Source organism: Salvelinus alpinus, chromosome 24 (genome assembly GCF_045679555.1).
Source record: "Salvelinus alpinus chromosome 24, SLU_Salpinus.1, whole genome shotgun sequence".
In the NCBI taxonomy this organism is placed as follows: Eukaryota; Metazoa; Chordata; class Actinopteri; order Salmoniformes; family Salmonidae; genus Salvelinus; species Salvelinus alpinus.
In genome coordinates, this window is record NC_092109.1 from 40,228,207 (window position 1) to 40,241,562 (window position 13,356).

At 43.2% G+C, this 13,356-nt stretch overlaps 1 protein-coding gene across 3 annotated transcripts in view; it reads right to left on the bottom strand.

Moving 5' to 3' along the window:
* The window catches only part of LOC139552828 (sterile alpha motif domain-containing protein 9-like), a 51,678-nt gene extending 39,856 nt beyond the window's left edge, over nucleotides 1-11,822 (bottom strand). For 2 of the 3 annotated variants that reach the window (XR_011670538.1, XM_071364894.1), the window contains exon 1: nucleotides 11,698-11,822. The gene's annotated coding sequence lies outside the window, so the exon portion shown is untranslated. The remainder of the gene's footprint in view (nucleotides 1-11,697) is intronic. The other variant, XM_071364895.1, reaches the window with a different exon arrangement.
* Nucleotides 11,823-13,356: the final 1,534 nt, after the last annotated feature.

Consider the following 13,356-nt stretch of genomic DNA (forward strand, 5'->3'; position numbering starts at 1 on the left):
CAGTCTAACACCATGTAATGGAACTATATAACCCCAGTCTCACAGCACCATGTAATGGAACTATATAACCCCAGTCTAACAGCACCATGTAATGGAACTATATAACCCCAGTCTAACAACACCATGTAATGGAACTATATAACCCCAGTCTAATAACACATGGTAATGGAACTATACAACCCCAGTCTAACAACACCATGTAATGGAACTATATAACCCCAGTCTAACAACACCATGTAATGGAACTATATAACCCCAGTCTAACAACACCATGTCATGGAACTATATAACCCCAGTCTAACAGCACCATGTAATGGAACTATACAACCCCAGTCTAACAGCACCATGTAATGGTACTATATAACCCAGTCTAACAACACCATGTAATGGAACTATATAACCCCAGTCTAACAGCACCATGTAATGGAACTATATAACCCCAGTCTAACATCACCATGTAATGGAACTATATAACCCCAGTCTAACAACACCATGTAATGGAACTATATAACCCCAGTCTAACAACACCATGTAATGGAACTATATAACCCCAGTCTAACAACACCATGTAATGGAACTATATAACCCCAGTCTAACAACACCATGTAATGGAACTATATAACCCCAGTCTAACAACACCATGTCATGGAACTATATAACCCCAGTCTAACAGCACCATGTAATGGAACTATATAACCCCAGTCTAACAGCACCATGTAATGGAACTATACAACCCCAGTCTAACAACACCATGTAATGGAACTATATAACCCCAGTCTAATAACACCATGTAATGGAACTATATAACCCCAGTCTAACAGCACCATGTAATGGAACTATACAACCCCAGTCTAACAGCACCATGTAATGGAACTATACAACCCCAGTCTAACAACACCATGTAATGGAACTATATAACCCCAGTCTAACAACACCATGTAATGGAACTATATAACCCCAAGTCTAACCGCACCATGTAATGGAACTATACAACCCCAGTCTAACAGCACCATGTAATGGAACTATATAACCCCAGTCTAACAACACCATGTAATGGAACTATATAACCCCAGTCTAACAGCACCATGTAATGGAACTATACAACCCCAGTCTAACAGCACCATGTAATGGAACTATATAACCCCAGTCTAACAACACCATGTAATGGAACTATATAACCCCAGTCTAACAGCACCATGTAATGGAACTATATAACCCTAGTCTAACATCACCATGTAATGGAACTATATAACCCCAGTCTAACAACACCATGTAATGGAACTATGTAACCCCAGTCTAACAACACCATGTAATGGAACTATATAACCCCAGTCTAACAACACCATGTAATGGAAACTATATAACCCCAGTCTAACAACACCATGTAATGGAACTATATAACCCCAGTCTAACAACACCATGTAATGGAACTATATAACCCCAGTCTAACAGCACCATGTAATGGAACTATATAACCCCAGTCTAACAACACCATGTAAGGGAACTATATAACCCCAGTCTAACAACACCATGTAATGGAACTATATAACCCCAGTCTAATAGCACCATGTAATGGAACCATACAACCCCAGTCTAACAACACCATGTAATGGAACTATATAACCCCAGTCTAACAGCACCATGTAATGGAACTATATAACCCCAGTCTAACAGCACCATGTAATGGAACTATATAACCCCAGTGTTACGTTCCCCAGTTTCTGTGTTCTGTTTTGTATTTGAGTGTGTGTGTTTCAGGAGATGGCTTCCTGAAGTACTCCCCAACCAGCTGATTGGTCGACCCCAGGCTAATTGATGATTAGAGCTGACCCCGCCCCCTCGTCAAGAAGCAGCTGACTCTAATCACCATTGCCACCTGAAGATATAAAAACCAGTGTTTTGTTCAGAAGGGAGATGGTAGAAAGGAGAGTAGAGAAATTGGAGATTGGAGAGAGAGGAGAGGAGATGGTAGAAAGGAGAGTAGAGAAATTGGAGATTAGAGGGAGATTGCATATTTTGGAGAAATCATTAGAGCGAGTTCTGTGTTTGTTGCTTTGTCAAAGCTTCTTTAGTTAGTTTACTAGTTTACTGAGTTAGTTTACTCAGTTTTGTTGTAAAGTGTTTGTGAAATTGTTAATTATTATTCTGTTTCATTTGTTCCCAGGGGGGAAGGAGAAGGCACTTTGGGAGTGCTTAGGCAAGAGGCCCGAGGGCATACATATACCCGTAGTATATTTACTGTCTAGGCACACTAGGTAAGACCTGGGCGGACCACCCCCTGTATTTTGGTTAGGGCACCAGGAGGTGCTAAGTTAGGTAAGTTAAGTGGGTAGGCAGGTTAGATAGGAGAGGGGGAACTTTGCTATTTACTTTCTTTGCTTTGGTTCCGTCCAGCCCCTTTTCCCCATATTACCGTGTAAGAAAATAAATCCGAGTAAACGGTAAATTCTGCTTTTGTGTCATCCTTACTCGCACCTACAGTCCATACCTCTTTCACTTCAGAGAGTTGAGTTGTAGCAGGGAGTTGCGTTCCCTCTTCCCAGAGGCGTGCGTAACATAAATGGGGGCTCATCCGGGATTCCATTAAACCCACCGGACCCTGCTGCACTGAGCTCTCTGTGGTTAGTGATTGAGGTGTGATGGTAGGTTGTGAGTTTGGATGACTTGTTTAGCTTGTGTGTTCAGTAAATTGTTGTGTACAAGATGGCTGCCTCAGCCATCTCCAAGTTCATTGAAGCGCCCTCTATTGATTGTTTGTTGAGGTTTCGAAAAGTAGACCTTATAGCTATAGCTGACCATTATGGATTCATTATCCCTGAGAAAGCCCTGAAGGCTGAGCTTTTGGTGCTAGTCAGGGAGGGATTAGTAAGAGAGAAAATTCTCTCATTGCAAGGAGAGGAGACGGGTAGACCTTCCGATGTCAAGTCGGAGGACAGGGCGAAGGAAGGGGTTGCTCGTACTCCCTTTGCATTGCCTCGATATGATCCTTTATCTTCTGCTTCAGGTCGTTCAGACGGGACCGCTAGGCTGAAGGTGAGGCTGGCCCGGTTAGAAATGGAGCAAAAAGATAAAGAGAGACAAATGTATTTTGATCTTGAAATTAGGAAAATAGAAGCCGACAAGGAGGTGAGGATCCGACAACTGGAGCTAGACGCTGGCTCCGGTACGACTCCAAAAGCTGCTCATCATCAAGCCCACTTCGATGTGAGTAAAAATATAGCTTTAGTCCCTCCATTCCGAGAGTCGGAAGTTGATTCCTATTTCTCTGCGTTTGAGCGTGTGGCCGCTGCGCTGCATTGGCCACTCGAGGTTTGGCCGCTCTTGTTACAATGTAAATTGTCTGGGAAAGCCCAGGAAGTAGTAGCTGCTCTCTCGCTGGAAGACAGTTTACATTACGAAACAGTTAAAACTACCGTGTTGCGGGCTTATGAGTTGGTGCCTGAAGCTTACAGACAGCGCTTCAGGAACCACAAGAAACCCTCTCACTGTACTTTTGTTGAGTTTGCTAGGGACAAAGAGTCTCTGTTTAATCGATGGTGTTCAGCCAGCAAAGCCAACACCTTTTCTGATATTCGGGAGTTGATGCTGCTGGAGGATTTTAAAAGCAACCTCCCTGATAGAATTGTAGTTCATTTAAATGAACAGAAAGTGGTGACTTTGGCCCAGGCAGCAGTGTTGGCAGATGAGTATGCTTTGACACACAAGACTGTCTTTGGTGCACCTCGTTTTGAAGGTAGACTGATTACGTCATCAGTGCCTCGTTCAGGTCGCTTTTCCTCTGACAAGCCTTTTCATGAAATCCGTGAATGTTTTTACTGTCACCAAAAGGGTCATGTGATTGCGGACTGCCCAGTTTTGAAAAATAAACCGAAACAGTCCCAGTCACCGCCCCCAAAAAGAAAAAGTTTGGGTTTTGTCAAGTCTTTGGCTCGTCCATTGGCCCGAGTTCTTGATTCAGCATTTGAGAAACCGGATCCTGTCTATGCTCCGTTTATCTCTACCGGTTGTATTTCCTTAACTGGAGAACAAGCTGATCAAAAGCCCATTAAAATCTTACGAGACACCGGGGCGGCGCAGTCAGTAATCATTACTGATGCTTTACCCTGGTCTCCTGAAACGTATTGTGGCTCACATGTTATATTACAGGGGATAGAGACAAAAACAGTACCTGTACCATTACACTGGGTCCACTTAGTGTCAGACTTGGTATCAGGACGTTTCCGTGTTGGTGTAGTGTGTACACTGCCAGTAAAAGGAGTCACATTGCTACTAGGGAATGATATTGCTGGTGGTAACGTTACTCCTGTGTTAGAGGTAGTAGAAATCCCAGAAATCAGAATTGCAGATGAGAAATTGGTTCAAGCATTTCCCCATGTTTTTCCTGCTTGTGTCTTAACGAGGGCACAAACTCGCAAGTTTGGAGATGTGGTGGATTTGGCTAGTTCCATTTTTGAGAATGTTGAAGTAGAAGACAATGCACCGAGTATTCCTTCTGCAAGTCAGACAGTTTTTACTCCTGTAAAAACTAAGGAAGGGGACTGCGAAATCGCACCCCAATTACATGACATTCTTTTGTCTGTCACCCCTGAGAAGGTGATTGAATGTCAAAAAGGAGACACCAGTCTTCGCAAGTGTTTTGCTTCGGTAATTTCCATTGAGGAAGCTAAAACTAGAGAGACTGCCTACTTTATGGAAGCAGGAGTTTTGATGCGTAAATGGGCTGCTCATGACACCGTTAATGACTGGAGTGAAGTGTGTCAAGTGGTTGTTCCTACACCGTTCCGACAGCAGGTGCTGTCACTCGCCCATGACCAGGCGTGGTCTGGACATTTGGGGATCACAAAGACCTATAACCGAGTCCTTCGACATTTTTTCTGGCCAGGTTTGAAGTCTGATGTGGTCCAATTTTGTAAAACATGTCACGTATGTCAACTCACTGGGAAAGCGAATCAAACAGTTCCTCGAGCACCGCTCTACCCGATTCCTGTGGTGGGGGAACCGTTTGAAAGAGTGATAGTTGATTGTGTAGGTCCATTGCCGAAAACCAGGTCAGGTAACCAGTTCTTACTAGATAATGAACAGATAGCCTATGTGAAGGGCTCGGCGTATGTGGTTGCTGACGCTCTACCACGGGTTTACTAACTGGGGAAGCGTTGGTTTTTGTTATTACAAACTGTATGTTTGCAATTTTTGTGGTGGGCGTGTTACGTTCCCCAGTTTCTGTGTTCTGTTTTGTATTTGAGTGTGTGTGTTTCAGGAGATGGCTTCCTGAAGTACTCCCCAACCAGCTGATTGGTCGACCCCAGGCTAATTGATGATTAGAGCTGACCCCGCCCCCTCGTCAAGAAGCAGCTGACTCTAATCACCATTGCCACCTGAAGATATAAAAACCAGTGTTTTGTTCAGAAGGGAGATGGTAGAAAGGAGAGTAGAGAAATTGGAGATTGGAGAGAGAGGAGAGGAGATGGTAGAAAGGAGAGTAGATGGTAGAAAGGAGAGTAGAGAAATTGGAGATTAGAGGGAGATTGCATATTTTGGAGAAATCATTAGAGCGAGTTCTGTGTTTGTTGCTTTGTCAAAGCTTCTTTAGTTAGTTTACTAGTTTACTGAGTTAGTTTACTCAGTTTTGTTGTAAAGTGTTTGTGAAATTGTTAATTATTATTCTGTTTCATTTGTTCCCAGGGGGGAAGGAGAAGGCACTTTGGGAGTGCTTAGGCAAGAGGCCCGAGGGCATACATATACCCGTAGTATATTTACTGTCTAGGCACACTAGGTAAGACCTGGGCGGACCACCCCCTGTATTTTGGTTAGGGCACCAGGAGGTGCTAAGTTAGGTAAGTTAAGTGGGTAGGCAGGTTAGATAGGAGAGGGGGAACTTTGCTATTTACTTTCTTTGCTTTGGTTCCGTCCAGCCCCTTTTCCCCATATTACCGTGTAAGAAAATAAATCCGAGTAAACGGTAAATTCTGCTTTTGTGTCATCCTTACTCGCACCTACAGTCCATACCTCTTTCACTTCAGAGAGTTGAGTTGTAGCAGGGAGTTGCGTTCCCTCTTCCCAGAGGCGTGCGTAACATAAATGGGGGCTCATCCGGGATTCCATTAAACCCACCGGACCCTGCTGCACTGAGCTCTCTGTGGTTAGTGATTGAGGTGTGATGGTAGGTTGTGAGTTTGGATGACTTGTTTAGCTTGTGTGTTCAGTAAATTGTTGTGTACAAGATGGCTGCCTCAGCCATCTCCAAGTTCATTGAAGCGCCCTCTATTGATTGTTTGTTGAGGTTTCGAAAAGTAGACCTTATAGCTATAGCTGACCATTATGGATTCATTATCCCTGAGAAAGCCCTGAAGGCTGAGCTTTTGGTGCTAGTCAGGGAGGGATTAGTAAGAGAGAAAATTCTCTCATTGCAAGGAGAGGAGACGGGTAGACCTTCCGATGTCAAGTCGGAGGACAGGGCGAAGGAAGGGGTTGCTCGTACTCCCTTTGCATTGCCTCGATATGATCCTTTATCTTCTGCTTCAGGTCGTTCAGACGGGACCGCTAGGCTGAAGGTGAGGCTGGCCCGGTTAGAAATGGAGCAAAAAGATAAAGAGAGACAAATGTATTTTGATCTTGAAATTAGGAAAATAGAAGCCGACAAGGAGGTGAGGATCCGACAACTGGAGCTAGACGCTGGCTCCGGTACGACTCCAAAAGCTGCTCATCATCAAGCCCACTTCGATGTGAGTAAAAATATAGCTTTAGTCCCTCCATTCCGAGAGTCGGAAGTTGATTCCTATTTCTCTGCGTTTGAGCGTGTGGCCGCTGCGCTGCATTGGCCACTCGAGGTTTGGCCGCTCTTGTTACAATGTAAATTGTCTGGGAAAGCCCAGGAAGTAGTAGCTGCTCTCTCGCTGGAAGACAGTTTACATTACGAAACAGTTAAAACTACCGTGTTGCGGGCTTATGAGTTGGTGCCTGAAGCTTACAGACAGCGCTTCAGGAACCACAAGAAACCCTCTCACTGTACTTTTGTTGAGTTTGCTAGGGACAAAGAGTCTCTGTTTAATCGATGGTGTTCAGCCAGCAAAGCCAACACCTTTTCTGATATTCGGGAGTTGATGCTGCTGGAGGATTTTAAAAGCAACCTCCCTGATAGAATTGTAGTTCATTTAAATGAACAGAAAGTGGTGACTTTGGCCCAGGCAGCAGTGTTGGCAGATGAGTATGCTTTGACACACAAGACTGTCTTTGGTGCACCTCGTTTTGAAGGTAGACTGATTACGTCATCAGTGCCTCGTTCAGGTCGCTTTTCCTCTGACAAGCCTTTTCATGAAATCCGTGAATGTTTTTACTGTCACCAAAAGGGTCATGTGATTGCGGACTGCCCAGTTTTGAAAAATAAACCGAAACAGTCCCAGTCACCGCCCCCAAAAAGAAAAAGTTTGGGTTTTGTCAAGTCTTTGGCTCGTCCATTGGCCCGAGTTCTTGATTCAGCATTTGAGAAACCGGATCCTGTCTATGCTCCGTTTATCTCTACCGGTTGTATTTCCTTAACTGGAGAACAAGCTGATCAAAAGCCCATTAAAATCTTACGAGACACCGGGGCGGCGCAGTCAGTAATCATTACTGATGCTTTACCCTGGTCTCCTGAAACGTATTGTGGCTCACATGTTATATTACAGGGGATAGAGACAAAAACAGTACCTGTACCATTACACTGGGTCCACTTAGTGTCAGACTTGGTATCAGGACGTTTCCGTGTTGGTGTAGTGTGTACACTGCCAGTAAAAGGAGTCACATTGCTACTAGGGAATGATATTGCTGGTGGTAACGTTACTCCTGTGTTAGAGGTAGTAGAAATCCCAGAAATCAGAATTGCAGATGAGAAATTGGTTCAAGCATTTCCCCATGTTTTTCCTGCTTGTGTCTTAACGAGGGCACAAACTCGCAAGTTTGGAGATGTGGTGGATTTGGCTAGTTCCATTTTTGAGAATGTTGAAGTAGAAGACAATGCACCGAGTATTCCTTCTGCAAGTCAGACAGTTTTTACTCCTGTAAAAACTAAGGAAGGGGACTGCGAAATCGCACCCCAATTACATGACATTCTTTTGTCTGTCACCCCTGAGAAGGTGATTGAATGTCAAAAAGGAGACACCAGTCTTCGCAAGTGTTTTGCTTCGGTAATTTCCATTGAGGAAGCTAAAACTAGAGAGACTGCCTACTTTATGGAAGCAGGAGTTTTGATGCGTAAATGGGCTGCTCATGACACCGTTAATGACTGGAGTGAAGTGTGTCAAGTGGTTGTTCCTACACCGTTCCGACAGCAGGTGCTGTCACTCGCCCATGACCAGGCGTGGTCTGGACATTTGGGGATCACAAAGACCTATAACCGAGTCCTTCGACATTTTTTCTGGCCAGGTTTGAAGTCTGATGTGGTCCAATTTTGTAAAACATGTCACGTATGTCAACTCACTGGGAAAGCGAATCAAACAGTTCCTCGAGCACCGCTCTACCCGATTCCTGTGGTGGGGGAACCGTTTGAAAGAGTGATAGTTGATTGTGTAGGTCCATTGCCGAAAACCAGGTCAGGTAACCAGTTCTTACTAGATAATGAACAGATAGCCTATGTGAAGGGCTCGGCGTATGTGGTTGCTGACGCTCTACCACGGGTTTACTAACTGGGGAAGCGTTGGTTTTTGTTATTACAAACTGTATGTTTGCAATTTTTGTGGTGGGCGTGTTACGTTCCCCAGTTTCTGTGTTCTGTTTTGTATTTGAGTGTGTGTGTTTCAGGAGATGGCTTCCTGAAGTACTCCCCAACCAGCTGATTGGTCGACCCCAGGCTAATTGATGATTAGAGCTGACCCCGCCCCCTCGTCAAGAAGCAGCTGACTCTAATCACCATTGCCACCTGAAGATATAAAAACCAGTGTTTTGTTCAGAAGGGAGATGGTAGAAAGGAGAGTAGAGAAATTGGAGATTGGAGAGAGAGGAGAGGAGATGGTAGAAAGGAGAGTAGAGAAATTGGAGATTAGAGGGAGATTGCATATTTTGGAGAAATCATTAGAGCGAGTTCTGTGTTTGTTGCTTTGTCAAAGCTTCTTTAGTTAGTTTACTAGTTTACTGAGTTAGTTTACTCAGTTTTGTTGTAAAGTGTTTGTGAAATTGTTAATTATTATTCTGTTTCATTTGTTCCCAGGGGGGAAGGAGAAGGCACTTTGGGAGTGCTTAGGCAAGAGGCCCGAGGGCATACATATACCCGTAGTATATTTACTGTCTAGGCACACTAGGTAAGACCTGGGCGGACCACCCCCTGTATTTTGGTTAGGGCACCAGGAGGTGCTAAGTTAGGTAAGTTAAGTGGGTAGGCAGGTTAGATAGGAGAGGGGGAACTTTGCTATTTACTTTCTTTGCTTTGGTTCCGTCCAGCCCCTTTTCCCCATATTACCGTGTAAGAAAATAAATCAGAGTAAACGGTAAATTCTGCTTTTGTGTAATCCTTACTCGCACCTACAGTCCATACCTCTTTCACTTCAGAGAGTTGAGTTGTAGCAGGGAGTTGCGTTCCCTCTTCCCAGAGGCGAGCGTAACACCATGTAATGGAACTATACAACCCCAGTCTAACAGCACCATGTAATAGAACTATATAACCCCAGTCTAATAACACCATGTAATGGAACTATATAACCCCAGTCTAACACCACCATGTAATGGAACTATATAACCCCAGTCTAACAACACCATGTAATGGAACTATATAACCCCAGTCTAACAACACCATGTAATGGAACTATATAACCCCAGTCTAACAGCACCATGTGATGGAACTATATAACCCCAGTCTAACACCATGTAATGGAACTATATAACCCCAGTCTAACAACACCATGTAAGGGAACTATATAACCCCAGTCTAACACCATGTAATGGAACTATATAACCCCAGTCTAACAACACCATGTAATGGAACTATATAACCCCAGTCTAACACCATGTAATGGAACTATATAACCCCAGTCTAACAACACCATGTAATGGAACTATATAACCCCAGTCTAACAGCACCATGTAATGGAACTATATAACCCCAGTCTAACAACACCATGTAATGGAACTATATAACCCCAGTCTAACAGCACCATGTAATGGAACTATACAACCCCAGTCTAACAGCACCATGTAATGGAACTATATAACCCCAGTCTAACAGCACCATGTAATGGAACTATATAACCCCAGTCTAACATCACCATGTAATGGAACTATATAACCCCAGTCTAACAGCACCATGTAATGGAACTATATAACCCCAGTCTAACAACACCATGTAATGGAACTATATAACCCCAGTCTAACAACACCATGTAATGGAACTATAAAACCCCAGTCTAACACCATGTAATGGAACTATATAACCCCAGTCTAACAACACCATGTAATGGAACTATATAACCCCAGTCTAACAACACCATGTAATGGAACTATATAACCCCAGTCTAACAGCACCATGTAACGGAACTATATAACCCCAGTCTAACAGCACCATGTAATGGAACAATATAACCCCAGTCTAACACCATGTAATGGAACTATATAACCCCAGTCTAACACCATGTAATGGAACTATATAACCCCAGTCTAACACCATTTAATGGAACTATATAACCCCAGTCTAACACCATGTAATGGAACTATATAACTCCAGTCTAATAACACCATGTAATGGAACTATACAACCCCAGTCTAACACCATGTAATGGAACTATATAACCCCAGTCTAACACCATGTAATGGAACTATATAACCCCAGTCTAACAGCACCATGTAATGGAACTATATAACCCCAGTCTAACAACACCATGTAATGGAACTATATAACCCCAGTCTAACAACACCATGTAATGGAACTATAAAACCCCAGTCTAACACCATGTAATGGAACTATATAACCCCAGTCTAACAACACCATGTAATGGAACTATATAACTTCAGTCTAACAGCACCATGTAATGGAACTATATAACCCCAGTCTAACAGCACCATGTAACGGAACTATATAACCCCAGTCTAACAGCACCATGTAATGGAACAATATAACCCCAGTCTAACACCATGTAATGGAACTATATAACCCCAGTCTAACACCATGTAATGGAACTATATAACCCCAGTCTAACACCATGTAATGGAACTATATAACCCCAGTCTAACACCATGTAATGGAACTATATAACTCCAGTCTAATAACACCATGTAATGGAACTATACAACCCCAGTCTAACACCATGTAATGGAACTATATAACCCCAGTCTAACACCATGTAATGGAACTATATAACCCCAGTCTAACACCATGTAATGGAACTATATAACCCCAGTCTAACAAAATCATGTGAAGGTGCGTGCGTGCGTGCTTATGTGCGTGTGTGTGTGTGTGTGTGTGTGTGTGTGTGTGTGTGTGTGTGTGTGTGTGTGTGTGTGTGTGTGTGTGTGTGTGTGTGTGTGTGTGTGTGTGTGTGTGTGTGTTACATAGCCTCACGTTAACAATCCTCCAAAGCCAATGTGGACATGTTTGCTGGGAACTCCGCAGACTGAACGTTTTGCTTTTCTCCGAGGCTATTGGGTGCAAACGATATAGCTCTACCAAAAATATCTTACGTTTCTGAGTTGTAACAAGTATAATGATGTTATTTTTAGAGACAATAATAAACGTACCTTCTGTCTGGTCTACCCATACAAACACTGGACTTTTGGAGAAACCTTGACTATTCATTCCAACACACCAACTACAGCAAGCTTCTTTTTGTGTATCAAACAGAGATACTGGTCCACGCATGATTTGATTACAAAACATGTGAATAAACAGTAAGTCCGCTACCCAAGAATAGTAAAGCCCCCTTTACTGGCTCAAATAGCCGACCAATCAGCCTTTTACCAAACCTCAGTAAAGTTTTGGAAAAAATGGTGTTTGACCAGATACAATACTATTTTACAGTAAACAAATTGACAACAGACTTTCCGCATGCTTATAGGGAAGGACATTCAACAATCACAGCACAGATGACTGATGATTGGCTGATGATGATAAAAAGATTGTGGGGGCTGTTTTGTTAGACTTCACTTCAGCTTTTGACATTATTGATCATAGTCTGCTTATTGAAAAATGTATGTGTTATGGCTTTACACTCCCTGCTATATTGTGGATAGAGAGTTACCTGTCTGACAGAACACAGAGGGTGTTCTTTAATAATGGAAGCCTCTCCAACATAATCCAGGTAGAATCAGGAATTCCCCAGGGCAGCTGTCTAGGCCCCTTACATTTTTTCAATCATTACTAATGACATGCCACTGGCCTTGAGTAAAGCCAGTGTGTCTATGTATGTGGATGACTCAACACGATACACATCAGCTACTACAGCGAGTGAAATCACTGCAACACTTAACAAAGAGCTGTAGTTAGTTTCAGAATGGGTGACAAGGAATAAGTCAGTCCTAAATAAAATAAAAAAATAAAATAATTGTATTTGGGACAAATCATTTGAACAAGTTGAGGTGACTAAACTGCTTGAAGTAAATCTGGATTGTAAACTGTCATGCTCAAAACATGATGATACAACAGTAGCTAAGATGGGGAGAAGTCTGTCCATATTAAATCGCTGCTCTGCCTTTTTAAGAACACTATCAACAAGGCAGGTCCTACAGGCTCTGGTTTTGTCGCACCTGGACTACTGTTCAGTCGTGTGGTCAGGTGCCACAAAGACGGACCTCGGAAAAATACAATTGGCTCAGGACAGGGTAGCACGGCTGACCCTCGGATGTACACGGAGAGTTAACATTAACATGCATGTCAATCTATCATAGCTCAAAGTGGATGAGACATTGACTTCATCATTACTTGTTTTTGTAAGAAGTGTTGAGAAGCTGAATGCACTGAGGTGTCTGTTTAAACTACTGGCACACAGCTCGGACACCCATGCATACCCCACAAGACATGTCACCAGAGGTCTCTTTACAATCCCCAAGTCCAGAACAGACTATGGGAGGCGCACAGTGCTACATGGAACTCTATTCCACATCAGGTAACTGATGCAAGCAGTATAATCAAATTTTAAAAAATCAGATAAAAATTCACCTTATGAAACAGCGGGCACTGTGAAGAGACACACACAGGCACAGACACACATACACATGATAAGACACGCACTCTACTTACACGTACACATAGATGGGGTGGAGTGGTGGCCTGAGGGAACACACTGAATGTGTTGGGTAAGGTTTTATGAAATGTAATGTCATGTAGTATTGTATGTAACTGTCTTATGTTGTTGTACCCCAGGAAGAGTAGCTGCTGCTTTGGCAGGAACTAATAGGGAT